The following is a 15,156-nucleotide window of genomic DNA, read 5'->3' on the forward strand; positions in this document are numbered from 1 at the left end:
TTTTTAAGACAAAATATAAGAAATAAAACGATCCTTAGAACAAATGAAAATGACAAGAGCTTACAATAAATCTATGAATATAGAAAATGGATGAAAGAAAGGAATATAACAACCCTGCTTAAATCAAGAGAGAATATTGTGGAAGAACAACTTATCCTGCAACTCAAGGAACTAGATATCCAACTACCAAATTAGTACAGGAATATAATCAAACAGAATAATATATAGAGAATAAAAATAGTAACAATAAGCAATGAATCAAAATCAGCTTGTACAAAAACAAAAGGTTGATAAGACAAGTAAAAGTCATGAACAAGGGGTGGGAAGGTGGCTCATTGGTAAAGCGCTTGCCTTGCATGCATGAGGCCCTGGGTGGATTCCTCAACACCACATAAGCAAAAAGAAAAAAGCCGGAAGTGGCGTTGTGGCTCAAGTGGTAGAGCGCTAGCCTTGAGCTGAAGAGCTGAAGGACAACACCCAGGCCCAGAGTTCAGGCTCCACGACCGGACCCCCCCCCCAAAAAAAGTCATGAACAATCACAGCAGAAATAACCACAATAACCCATATGGACACACAGCTCCCAGGATTCTGGATGAGCTAAATATGTATTGTGAAAAAAGTCATGTTACAGAAAACCATCTACAGTTTTAGTACAGCCTCCATCCCATTTCCTATCAATTCCATTGCAGAAAGAGAAGAGTCAAGATTAAATTTTATGAAAAAGGAAATTGTCAATTATCTAGACCTATCTTAAGGCACAAGAACAACTCTGTAGTATCACTACAACTATCTTTATTTTATACTAAGAAGACAAGTAGCAGAAAAATCACTGTGTTGAAAACAGACAATATATCAATGAAATATAAGGCCCAGAAATAGTTGTAATCAAATACAGTTACATGATTCTTTGAGAAGTTCACAAAAAATGTCTGGCCTGGGAATGGGACCCTAAGAAAGGCATGGCACTGTAAAACTGGGTGTCCATTTGTCCAACAATGAAATTTGACCTATTCTTCAATCTGTACTCTTTTTCAACTCACAAGTTGATTGTTTATTAATAAGAGATTAGAACTTTACAAGCAATAGAGAAATCGAGGGACAACATAACTTTAATAGAAGTCAAACTGCTCATAAAATAATAGCAAGAATAAGCTCTAAATTTCACTGAGTGGCAGAAAGCTTTTCATTCACAAGTCCCCATATTCCACCCAACACTACAAAACAAAGTAGCTGTGGTTGTATCCATTTGAAAATTTTCAGCACAATGGATGAAACAGTGGGATATCCAAATGAATGGTTGAAATTACTGGTACCTATTTATTTCACAGAGGATTAATAGCATAGTATAAAACAACTCTAAAATTTAAATACCAGTAGGAAAAATGCAGTTAAGGAACAAGCAGATGAGCAGACACATTAAAATTTAAAAATTACAAAGGGAAAAACAATACTGAAAAAAATGTTAAACTATTTGACCAATCAGAACAGTAAAAATAAAAGATAAAGTGAGTTACCCATCAAGCCTGACAAAAATTGCAGTTTCAATTGAGCTACAAAATGTATGTGTGCAATGATTGAATGTAAAATATTAAACTGAACATTTAGGGCCAGAGAAGTTTAAATTGAATTGGAAGATGGCAGTGTGGGCAGAAGGAATGTGCATTTTTAAATCATGGTATCAAGATATAATACCTCAGTAATGAGGTGTGAGCTGGAGATACATGTTAGAAATATTGTATTTAAATGTTGCTCCTCTGTGGCAGAAGTTAAGGAGGAGCTATGTCATATATGCTAATTTGTTAATTAATTAAATATCTGCAACATACAGTAGAAAAATACACTCTGTGAGGCAAGCACCTGCATATTAGTGCCTAAGTGTTCTATTTTGATAGAATGAGTTCATATTTTCAGTGCTTATTACTGTCTCAGTTACATTTTCATAATGCCCTGGGAACTAGAGGCTTTCTCATTTTGGTGATGACTTTTCAAATGTAGTCATGTGGATAATTTAAATTCCTATTTATCTTTCATGCACATTTGCACCTGGATCTATCTTTGTACAAAACAAACAAGCTATTTCTTCACAGAGATAGTCTGGAACACAGAAATAGTTTCTGAAAATCATTCCTGAATTTCTTTAGTAGAAAAACCAAAAGGAGGAAGTAATTTTTTTTATTTCAAATGTACTATGTGTATGGAAATATCACAATGGAACCCATCATAATATGGTTTGTACACATTCATAAACAAAGTATTATTTCTAAAAATTCTCCAAAATTGTATTGTTGGTAATGATGTAGAGAAATCGAAGGATGAAGATAGCTCTGAATTAAAATTGCCTATGCTGGTTGCTCAATCCTGAAATTCTAGCCAATCAGGGGTCTGAGACACATGGGTCCTGAGTGAAAGCCAACTTGGGCAGAAAAGTCCATGACACATTTATCTCCCCTTAAGCAACAAAAAGACAGAAGTAGTGAGTTCTACAGAAGGCCAATCAAGGGTGCAAAGCAAGCCAAACACCAGTGCCTCATTCTTGTAATCCTAGCTACATCAGGAAGCTGAAAATGAACAGAAGAAATGAGAAATATGGGAAAGGACAAAGGACATCGGAGAAGGTAAAAAAATGGTTAAAAATAGTGTGAGTGACCATAATCTAATTTTGTGATATGTAGGGTGGAACTAAAATATGAACCAGTGAGAAACATCATGGTAACATCAGATATCACAGCCTGATATCTAATTGCAGTGGTCCACTTATCTACAATAAATACTTCATGAATAAATATTACTATCTGTTGTCAATATCATGCATAATACTTTACTAACCCAGACTGTAATTCTCTTTATGTCTGTAGATAGCTATGAAACTATATTAGCAAAGTAACAAAAGTAGCCAAACATGTTTTGGGAAATGAAGAGAAGGAAAATCAGCTAACCATGGGTAAATAATGAGGTAAATACTGGTGCCTCATGCCTGCAGTCTTAGGCACTTAGGAGCCTGAGATTTCAGGATCATGTTTTGAAGCCATCTTGGACATGGATGTCTGTGAGCCTCTTATCTCTAATTAATAAACAGAAAGTTCCAGAAGTGTAGCTAGCTTGAACGAAGAAGCTCAGTGACAGTGCCCAGGCCATTAGTGCCTAGGACAAGTACAGAATAAAAAACGATAACCAAACATACTAGTAGCATAGAAAATAAGGACAGATATATTCTATAGTAAGGAAGAGAGTAATTCCTATTGCTGCCATCTCTGCTTCCATGGGTGAGCAGGTATTTCAGACTTTATTTCTCATACCAGGATTTGGAAAGGAGTACACATGATAGAGGCAATAAGCATTTCCTCTTGGAGTAGGTATCAAATTGACTGCTAGAGTTCCTTTCAGTGTTGTAGAATCATTTTTCTTTCTTTTTTCTTTTCTTTCACAGCCATTTATTAGTGATAACTTCGGGTAGAGAAAATAGACAATGATATGGATGTACACAAGTAAAGAAGGTCTCATCTTGTATAGATAAAGTTCTCCCATAAGGGACCTTTCATAGTGTTTTCTAACACCTCGATATAACATGAAATAATGAAACAGTGCTTAGTTTGAAAGTCACTGTTTGTCTAAAGTGAAAGATAGCAAGAGAGAGAGAGAGTGTGTGTGTGTCTCTAAGGGACTGAAATCAGAGACTGGACACAGTCCTTGAGCTTTTTTGCTCAATAATACCACTGTCACTTGAGTCACATCACCGCTTCCAGGTTTGGCTGATTAAATGGCGATAAATCTGTCATATATTTCCATGCCTGGGCTGACTTCAAACATTGATCCTCAGCTTTCAGCCTCCTGAATAGATAGTATTACCATGAGCCAGCAGTCCACAATAAGAATGTGTTTCAGAGACCTCAAGATTAAAGTGATACATAAACAAAACGTCTGAGACAATTTGCCTATTGGAAAGGAAATGTGTCTGTAGTCTTTTAGCACAGAACTCATGAAACTGACTCAATTTGTTTGTAATAATATCACTTCATCAACTCCAGTGAGATCTGGCATGGAATAAATACAGGAGTAAAGTGAAATACTGTTTCCCCAGGAGAGAGGAGTTACATGGAAGGAAACCAGATACATTTTCTACCAGCATGCAGAAATTTACTCAACAGTAAATAGAAGAGGAAATAATGAAACTGAGCCATTTCTGGTGCAGTAAGTATGGATTTTCAGAGTAGAAAGAGACGGTACACTCATCAGTACACCCGGAGTTCCCTCAGCAGTTGCCTATCCTGACAAAAAAACAGTAAATAAAATTTAACTGATGAGTTACTTACGGCTTATTCTCTTCTTGTCCAGAAACATCACTGTTACTGAGATCTGTTCCTAAAGTGTAGAGGGGGAAAAACCCAGCAATCATCACATCTCCATTCGTGTGTGCTCGCTTCTTCATTGTAGAAAAGCAGTTAGTGCTAAGCAAGGCCCTAACAAGGAGCAGAAGCTGAAGGAGAAAGAATATGAAAGTCAAAAGAGACATTCCTGAAGCATCTGCCAAGCTGAAATCCTGACTGGCCGTGAGGCCAACAGTTTCAGGTATATATACATTCATGTATTTTCATATATGTGTATATGTGTCTTTTTATTGACAGAGATGAATACAGTAGCCCACAGTTCTTGGAAATCTCTTGCAAGTCCCCAGGCAGAATGGGTAAAACTCCTCTGTGGGGCTCTGCATCTGAGACCCTGCATTGAGAAGGAAAACATAAGTTGGAAAACATGTTTACAGATTCCCCTTGTTGAACCAAGTTGCTATGATTTTCTCCAAGACCACAAATAGTGAGTCTCTAGGGATAAAGTTAACTTTGATATATTTGGTCCAACATCTGTAACAAGAAACTATTTGCATGAAAGCCATTTAGGATGATGCAACTGGATTGCATCAGAAGATGCCTAATCAGGTGCATGGTGAAATGGCCAGAAAAAAAATGTATGCCACTGGGATATCAACAAAAGCTATTAGGACATCACACATAGTGGGTCAGTTCACCAACTCAAGATCCAGAACAGCCACAGAACATTGCTTCTTGATCCAGGCAGGTTTCCATGAGAATTCCATGTGCACAGTCCTCTGCAAATGTACCTGTTCCCTGGGAAGCAGTGCTGCTGCTGAAACCAGCAGCCTCATATTGAAGGCTCTGCAAAAAATTGTTTCTCATGTATTTTGACAAATTCACAGATCAGTTCATCAAAAATATCCTCAATTAAACAGCCTCAATAAGTCAAGTTCAATGCCCAAATTGAGGTTTACATTTGCATTCTGATATTTCACCTTCACACAGATAATTTTTACTAAACACAATCAAGATTTTTTTTGACGGTTGTGGGGCTTGAACTATGGGCTTGGGCACTGTTCAGCTCAAGGCGAGCGCTCTACAGCTTGAGCCACAGAGCCACTTACAGTTTTCTAGTGGTTTATTGGAGATAAGATTGTCATGGTCTTTCCTGCCTGGGCTGGCTTTGAACCGTGATCCTCAAATCTCAGCCTACTGAACAGCTAAGATTACAGGCGTGAACTACCGGCACCAGGCTAAGATATTATTTTTAATAATGTACTTGTCTGAGAAAACGTGGTAATACAGGAAATTCTTGCTATGTCAAGTATAAACCAATATGAAACCATCTGTCTGTTTTCTACTTGTCATAAGGTTAGACCCAAATTCCATGCAGAGACCTCAATAGCAGAGCTACTTCAGGGCGGTGAGCACACTCTGCACAAGGCTGCAGTGTTTCATACACATACATATCACAGTATAAATGAAGCTGAATATGTACTTTAACAAGCAGGAGGAAAAGAAAACCTTTCTCAGGAGGTTTCCAGTGGATTTTATATTTGTATACTTTGAAAATACGCGGTACTATATTTTAGCTCCCCTGAGGCTTTATTTATACTTGTACATGTATGTGTAGAGTGAAACTCAGTCTCACAAAAAGTGGCAATGGTTCATGTCGTAAATCTATTAATAGTTTCGTGAGGAAATCACATACATTTCTGTAGTGGTTGCATGAAATGATATTGCCATGAATACGTGCTCCCTTTCACTTCATTCTTGCCATAATTGGTTATTGGTGTTCTCAAAATAGACATTGTCACTGGAATGTGATAAAATTTAATGTCCTTTGGCTTTACATTTCCTTAATGCCAAGGATTTTCAGTGATTTTTTTTTTAGGTCGTGGGGCTTGAACTCTGGGCCTGGGCGCTGTCCCTCAGCTCTGCAGCTCAAGGCGAGCGCTCTACCACTTGAGCTACAGCACCACTTCCTTTCAGTGATTTTTATTAGCCAATTATACTTCTGGATTTGAGAACTATCTTTAACCATATTTGCCAATGTGTTATTTGACATGTTGATTGCTTAAGAGTAGTTTTCTGAGTTTCCTGTATATTCTGCTTATTAATCACTTGCCAGATGTTTAGCAATCTGACTCTATAGGCAATCTATTCACTCTACTAACTTTTCCTTTGTTGTGCTGAAGGTTTTAATTCAATGTAATCCTGTTTGTCAGTAACTGTTCTTTTTTACTGAACTATTTGAAGATTTAATCAGGAAGTTACTGCCTCAACAAAATGATTCACTGATTTTGTTAACTGTAGTGTAGTGTTTTATCTTAAGTTTGAGCTCCAACATTTCTGGGATCTAGAAAAACAATATATATTCACAATTTAGGGCCTACTGCAATACCCAGCCACAGAAAATGTTTGTAAATGTGGTCATAAGAAGAGAATCTGTGCATGAAATATTTAATAACCACATATGTTACCCTTGTGTATACACATGTTGATCCTTTGTAGCCAGCATATTCCTGCAAGGCTTATAGATTAGAAGCCTACTTTAGCCAGCATTTGTTTCCAGGACACAAAACGGAACATTGTAATTTGACATTCATGTATTTAGTGTTTCTAAGAATGAACCTGGTATTAAATAGTTCAAAACTTGTCCAAATAAACTAATAGGAAAATCAGTGCATTTCTGATCACAATAAGTAAAACAGGAAAGATTTTTACCTGTTATTTGAATAACAGATGCAGCACCTATATATCGTTAGAATCATGGCATGTATCTATTACTGATCCCACTTGGGTGTGTCAGAAAAAAAACACTGCACACAGGTGAGCATTTTGCAAGGTTCTCTAGAACTAGACTTCAATCATTGGAATTCATGAAATGATTCAAAATATTAAATCCACCCATCCTCTCCATTTGCTGGAAATTTGTCAATACCAAATAGGCACTAAACTGTCTCTTCAAATTGTAATAACAATTCTATTTATGTGTAGGTGAAGCCTACACATTGGCTATTACCAGCTGTATGTGTTAGGTGACAGAGAGGTGCTAGCTTAGGCTGGTCCTGTGGAGTTTGATGTCCATGGCCGTTGGATCTTTTCTGTGCCTTTATTTCTTTATGAAGAAAACATTCTCTGATCCAGCTTCAATTATTTGATGCATGAGAAATTGAAGAATTATTTATTTATTTATTTTTAAACTTTAATCAAGTCTTTTTATTTTAGGAATATAAACTGGCCCTTCTGCAGTGCTATGGAAGGTATCTTCAACAGTTTAGTACCAATTTTGATGAGAATGGAGCAGATGTGAATCAATTCAAAACTATCTTCTTTCCAAAAGGTTTTGGAGATGAAACTTCTGGACTTACAGTAAGATGAAAGAAGCAGCAAAGATAGCTATGGTTTATGTTAGCTCTGTGTTATGCCCTTAAGTTGTCAGCGTCTGACTATCTTCATTGCTTAGCATGGCATCTGGCCACTTGTTCTAAGTCCTTTGACATATAACTTCAGGCATGGTTAAGAAAATGAACTTACTGAACTTCGTGACACTACTTTGGAGATTGTGTCAATATAACCACCCCCACTACCAGCAGGCACTATTGTTATATACTCATAGCCTCCACAATAATATTTATAGAGGCTTTCAGTTTGTAAAATACTTTGGAAAACATAGTTGATTTTTACAATGACCTTAAGAGTTAAATACTATTACTGCCTTGTTTTACAAAAAAAAAATAAAGCTAGTCAGAATGAATGTAAAAAAATAGCTCTTGATTGCAGATGTTTGTCACAAAAATTTTTATAATTGATTTCTAGCCTTTGGGCATTGCTATCATTAGTTCACCAGCTGAGCACTTCCCATGTGCTAGCTTTAGAAATAAAAGCATTTATATGAATTATCATATTGCAGTCTTAGTATGGTCCTGACTTTTTTTTTAATAGAAGAGTAAAATGAAGTTTACCAGAGATCAAGAAGTCATCCCAGCACCCTCAAAGCCATGGATAGGGCTTAATACTACATGTGCTAAGGGTAGAACCATCTATGGCTTCTTTCTTTTTATTATTATTATATTTTATTTGTGAACATACTGTACAGAGGGGTTACAATTACATGGGCAGGATAATGCGTACATTTCTTACCAAGCATTGCAATGCAATGAAGAATTATTTATGAAGGGACACCAAATTCTGTCTGAAAGGAATATCCCTAACCTACATATATACAGCCCAAGGATGGCTTAAAGCAGAGTGAGAGACTCCAGTCACACAATGCTATCTGTAAGAGACCTGGTTGACATCATATATCACATAGTATGAATCACCTCTGGAGTAACAGCTTGGAGTAACTCCATGCACTGAGCATTGTTTACTGAGGTGATGAGGAAAACACAAGCTCTGCTGGGCTCCAGGCAATTGAGAGTTGGTCATGAACTCTAGAAATCCTATACAGGTTCAGTATTTGTGAAGCTCTCATGGACTCAGCATGATGAAATTAATCCATATTCTGGTTTGAACTTCACACCACAAGAGTTTGTTTTGCTCTGCAGAGATGGTACATTTTTTTCATCATGGTGATATTTGGGATGTGTCCTGGAGGGCAGAGGTATAGAGATTTCTCTATGGGAGAAAGAAGATACAGGAGGGTGGGTAGGTATTGTTTTGAGTTCTATAACATACCATCATCATGACAGAGAAAGGAGGGTAAGGAATATTCAGAAAAGAGTAGGCTACCAGCCCCCTCTTCCCAGAGTTAAGTGCAACTCCCAACCTTCAGTAACAATTGGGTTTCCAATAATGTCACTGACTAGCAGCCAAAGGGCCTTAGCTTGTGTTGTACTGGTCTTTGAATGGACAGCAGAAGTCACTGATCTCCAGAACTCACAAGGTGATTGTGGCAGATGAGGAGAATTTATAATCATTTTGGACTCAGGTTCCCTCCTATCTACCTCAGTTGCCATCACCTGTATCCTGGTCAGGTGGCAGGATGACTACTGACAGATATCTCAATGCCTACCTAAAGTGTAGGGAAAGTGTACCTGAATACTGGCTCAACTGAAATTTGTAAGTCCGTCTAAGACCTGGAATGCTGTGCTCTCCTTCCCTTGGCCCAAATGGAGGTCCAAGAGACCTGGAAAGCCAAGCCTGTGGGTTTACATCCTCTAGGTGAAAAAGAGTACATTCGGTCTTGGAGGATTTAGGTCTCCACTGGGAGGAGACTTCCACACTGCCCTTGGGCCAGGAGTAAGAGGATCCTGAACTAAAAAAGAGGAAGTTGAAAAAATTTCTGTATTGAAATTTTCAGATGGAATATTATAAGCAACAAGGTATTTCTTTGTCTTTGTAAAGACTTAAAACAGTAATATAAAGCACCTTGTTCCCTCATGCAGCTCTATACGAGCCCCAATATTCATTCTGGACCAAAGGCCAGAGATGGATTTACCTATATCACTGACTCTGGCACTTAGCCTAGCTATCTCTATCACCTGGTCTTGTCCTAGAGGCTGATGCTGTTTATGAAGCCCTTGTACACAAAAACATCAACAATATCTTTTTCAGAGAAGTAGCTAGTATACTGAGACTATGTATTGTGTTAACCAGTCTACCATCCCCAAGGAAAGTGTTAGAGGTCTCAGCCATTAGCCCCTTTTTAACCACTTGCATTTCTTTCATGTGTTTACATATAGGCACATACTATCTACTGCATGTGAGGGACATGAAATTTTTGTTTTCCTGAGTATGGCTTAATTCACTTACAACAAGCTGAAAAAAGTTCATAGAATGATTTTTTCCATCTATACATCAAGACAAGAGCCTAATATCCATAAAACACTTAGAGTTTCAAAAATTAAACCCTCAAAAACAAACCTTCACAATTAATATAACCCAATTATTAAATGGGCTAATCACTTAAAGACAGACTTCTCAGAAGAAATAAAACAGAAGGTTCTGATAAGAAATGAAAATGAACAATAGACACATGAAAAACATTCAGTATCGCTGGCTACAAAGCACATGCTAATCAAAACTACAAAATTCCAACTCACTCTAAGTAGAATGGTTAATATCAAGAAAATTAACAATAAAAAATACTGGTGAGGACGAGGCCAAAGTGGAACTCTACACTCTTGGTGGCAAAAGAAGCCTGTTCAACCTCTCTGGAAAGTGTCATGGTGATTTCTCAAAAAACTAACCATAGAGTTACCTTATGATCCTGCATTTCCAATAGAACATAAAAAGGACACAGTCAAGCCACAAGCAGAACCATGTTCATTGTAACATTACTTCCCATAGGTAAGATATGGAATCAGCACAGATGTCCCTCAGTGGATGAATGGATCAAGAAACTTTGGTATATTTACACAATAAAACTGGAGTCATATATTAGAAAGAAAGAAATTATACCATTCATGAGGAAATCCTCAATAGCTTTTCTTCAGTTATTATTTCTGAGATATATTAAGGTCCCAGTTAATTTCTAAGAATAGGACATGTTTGTTATACTTTATAGTTTTTCATTATTTGGCTGGTACTAATTTTTAGATGGGGAGATTTATTTTAGTTCCTTTATTTAATAATTCCAGGGTTGTTAATAAGCATTTTTGGACACCATTAATTAGGATCATCTAAAACCATAATGTTTCAGTGCTTATTTTAAGAAATAGCAGGTGTCTTACAAAATACTCATGTTTCTTTTTATAAGCAAAGAATTCAATTTTCTGTCCAGAGAAAAGAGTCTTTATTTATGTCACCAACTTATGATGATAGCATTGATGAAAAAAAATAGAAGTAAGCCAGGCGCTGGTGGCTCATGCCTGTAATCCTAGCTACTCAGGAGGCTGAGATCTGAGGATCATGTTCAAAGCCAGCCTGGGCAGGATAGTCCCTGAAACTCTTATCTCCAATAAACCACTCTCAAACCGGAAGTGGTGCTGTAGCTCAAGCAGTAGAACTCTCACCTTGAGCTGAAGAGCATAAGGACAGCACCCAAGCCCAGAGTTCAAGCCCCACACTGGACCAAAAAAAAAAAGAAGTATTCACTGCAGATTTCTCTTTTGGAATAATGATACACATTCATTTTCTAGTCCCATCACCTTGTTTTACTCATGGCCCCTTTACCACTGATCATAGTTAACATACCTTTTTCATATAACACCCATAATCCTGCCCCCAGCAAATGGTAAGATGCCAGGTGCCAGTGGCCCCAGCCTATATTTCTAGCTATTCAGGCAGCTGAGATGTGAGGATCGTGATTTGAAGCAAGCCTGCACAGGAAAATCCATAAGACTCTTTTTTTTGGGTCTGGACATGGGGCCTGAACTCTGGGCCTGGGCACTGTCCCTCAGCTCTTCAGCTCAAGGCTAGTGCTCTACCACTTGAGCCACAGCGCCACTTCCGGCTTTTTTCTGTTTGCTTATGTGGTGCTGAGGAATCGAACCCAGGGCCTCATGCATGCAAGGCAAGCACTCTACCACTGAGCCACCTTCCCAGCCCTCCATAAGACTCTTATTTCTAATAAGCTACTCAAAAAGCTGGCTCAAGTAGTAGAGCACTTGGCCTTGTGCAAATGAAGTACAATATGAGGACATATTTATGAGCATTAGACACATACTGTTTGTCAAAAAAGACATGCTGTTATATGAATCTATTTAATTATTGAGACACACAGTAGCTGATGATCGGGGAAAGTTGGAAACCAAGGCTTGGGGCATAGTTGCTACTTGAATGAAAGAGGAAGTAAAATCTGAAAGAAAATATTGTTCTTCCTATGTTTAATTTTATTTCTGATGCAATGAAGATGTAGGTGTAAAACAATCTGTTGTCATAAGCATCTGCAAAATTGTAAAGAAATGAATTACAACAATAAAGTAAAATGCTGGAGAGACAAAGAAGTATTAAATTTATTGCTGACAAAATTGGTGAAAGAATTCCCCTGTAGAACCCCAATATAAGGACACAAGTGTTTTTCTTTCTTGCTACTCTTTTTAATGTTTTTATCATGTTCTATGTGATTTTTTTTTGTTTCTTTGATATGTTCTTCCCTCGTGGTATAAGACCTGTTTTCACTGTATTTGATTCTGGTGCCTTGCATCTTGCACATACATTTTTCTGATTTGGGGAGGGGAAGGGAAATAACAAAATGCTTAAATAAGGATACAGGTTGACCCATTGTGACATTGAGCTATATGAGGCATTATGTGGAAAATGAACTTTACAACTTCAGCTAGGAGTACGGGGGAGGGCTACAGGATGAGATGGGGAGGTAGGGAGGGAAGGGATGTTAGGGGAAAAACAAAGGAGCAAGTAACAATGCTTGATAGGAAATGTCCTGATTACCTTACCCATGTATCTGTAACCCCTCTGTACAGAAGTTTTACAATAAAAACATTTAAAAATACAAATCACAGCATTCAAATTTGTACATGGACATTTGCATTTTGTGAGGCAATTTTCATTTGTGGAACAGGAAAATATTACTTACTTGTTATTTTGTGGGATAAATTAATCTGATATCATGCCAGGCTGGACAAAATACATACCCTATTACAATAATTATTATATGAGTAAATGGCAGAATGCTGAATTCTATGCTGCTGCTTACCAAGCAATATCCTTATTGTTATATCAAGAAAAAAAGAGCAAGCAGTAAAATAAAATTATTGTGATTCCTTGAAGTTTCTAAGTATTTATAAGGGCTTTGTTAAAATTTTACTAACTAATCCGATTAAAACCTCATATGAAAATTTTCTTCCCTATAGCTTTTCAAAAGCATAAGCAACAGAGTTGTTTGGGATCTCTTATTGAGATTCTATATATATTTGTCATTTGATTTAAGAATGGCATGTTCCTAATGAATGAAATGAAAGAATCCAAATGAGATAAAATAATCTTTCAGATTCAAAGCAGTAAAAACCATAAATGTGAGATTAAATACATAAATCAGGTTAACAAATATTATGGGAGCCCCACACATCTGTATTAATTCTGAAGCTTCATAATATTTTTTTGTGGTTCGTGGGGCTTGAAGTCTGGGGCTGGGTGCTGTCCCTCAGCTCTTCAGCACAAGGCCAGCACTCTAGTACTTAAGCCACAGAGCCACTTCCGGTTTTCTGATGGTTAGTTGAAGATTGGAGTTTCATGGACTTTCCTGACCCGGCTGGCTTTTAACCACAATCCTCAGATTTCATCCTCCTGAGTAGCTAGGATTACAGGAGTGACACACCAGCGCCTGGCTAGCTTCATCATTTTTAACTAAAAATTGATTCTGAGAATCAGTGAGACTGAAAGACAGAAGATGGTTTAAATATATAATGGATTGTTGCCTTTATGAAATCAGATTTAATTCTATATAGTCAAATACATGGGTCCTTTTGAACTCCATACACAATACCTGTCAGTAGTCAAGCGTAGGTGATAGATCCTGTGTGCAACATGTAAAACTGAGGATGAAAGATATGAGTAAGATGTAACTGAGAGCAAGCACCCCAAGAACAATAGCAGTGAGCATGGAGAAGCAAAGAACCAAGAAAGCCAGAGCCAGGCCCTAGGAATCTCCAAAAGCTAGGAACATTTCAATTGTGATAAGTGACTGATTTCTCTGTGTGTTGGCATACTGATGATGTGGACACTTCATACACCAGTTGATATCTGGTTAGAAGTAAAAACTACCACCATATTTGGTGTGTATGAAAAACAGTTCAAAAGTCTACTCAACTGTTACAGTAAAACACCCATGTAACATTAGATTCTGATCTCAGCAGTGAACAGGTTGTCCTAACTATAACCACCTAGACTTCTACTGGCTCACCTTCCGAAATTAATCAATCACTTCTTCAATGCTGAAATCTGCCATCTCTAGAATTGTTTTCCATCTACATCAGCCATGTACACAGCTCCTTATTTTCTTCATAGAACAAGATACATGACTAAAGTCTATCTTCAATCTCCTATTTCTTGAAAACCATCTGTATAGAAAAATGCATTTGGCTGCTTTAGATAACCAATAAAAAATGGTGTATCCTGAACTATGAATGTCTTTCCTTTTAGTTATCATTCCCAAGGATTTATTTCTATTTCTTCATCTTACATGACTAGAGTGTTGTGCATCAACAGACATTCTCATAGCTTTGCTGAAGTAACAACTAGAGCTAACCAACAGGATTGACTTTTACCCATTGCACATCTATTACTACCAGGTTATATCAAACATTAGAAATGAGAAACGCTGAATATATTAAACACTACATAAAATTCTGCTGTGTTATGTCATTTCAATATTCATTTTGAATGCTGACAACTTGCTACTTTTTTTTTTTAATTTAATTTTATTTTATTTGAGAACATACTGTACAGAGGGGTTACAATTACATGGGCAGGAAAATGCATACATTTCTTACCAAGCATTGCAGCCTCCTCCTTTGTTTACCCTTCACCTCCCTTCCCAGCCTCCCCCCTCCCCTCCACCCAATCATACCCCCCATTCCCCCCCCCCGACATTGTAAATCTGGTTTTGACATGACATTTTGTACTTCTCATTGTTGCAACAGGTCCACCTGAATCCTTAAACGACTTGTTTGTCCCCGTCTCCTCCACATGTTATACTGACATCAAATATAGTGAAAGCGGGGGTTACACTGTGGGGGAGGGACATACAAAGCAACAAAGAAATAATATTATAAATGCGTTAGAAACACATGCATGAAAAGAAACAAAAACATTAAAATACATATTTGAGGGTTCGTTTTCCTAACATCACTTCTCTGACTTTTCCGCTTGACTCATACCTATACTAGATATTGCAAATAAGGGAAACCATGGGACCTATGTTTCTTTGGACCTGGCTTAC

General features: G+C 37.4%; 1 pseudogene; it reads right to left on the bottom strand.

The window, feature by feature from the left end:
- The window catches only part of LOC122122902, a 50,869-nt pseudogene that overhangs the window by 13,792 nt on the left and 21,921 nt on the right, over window positions 1-15,156 (bottom strand).

This window comes from Dipodomys spectabilis, unplaced genomic scaffold (assembly GCF_019054845.1).
Source record: "Dipodomys spectabilis isolate Male_0828 unplaced genomic scaffold, ASM1905484v1 ptg000216l, whole genome shotgun sequence".
Classification (NCBI taxonomy): Eukaryota; Metazoa; Chordata; class Mammalia; order Rodentia; family Heteromyidae; genus Dipodomys; species Dipodomys spectabilis.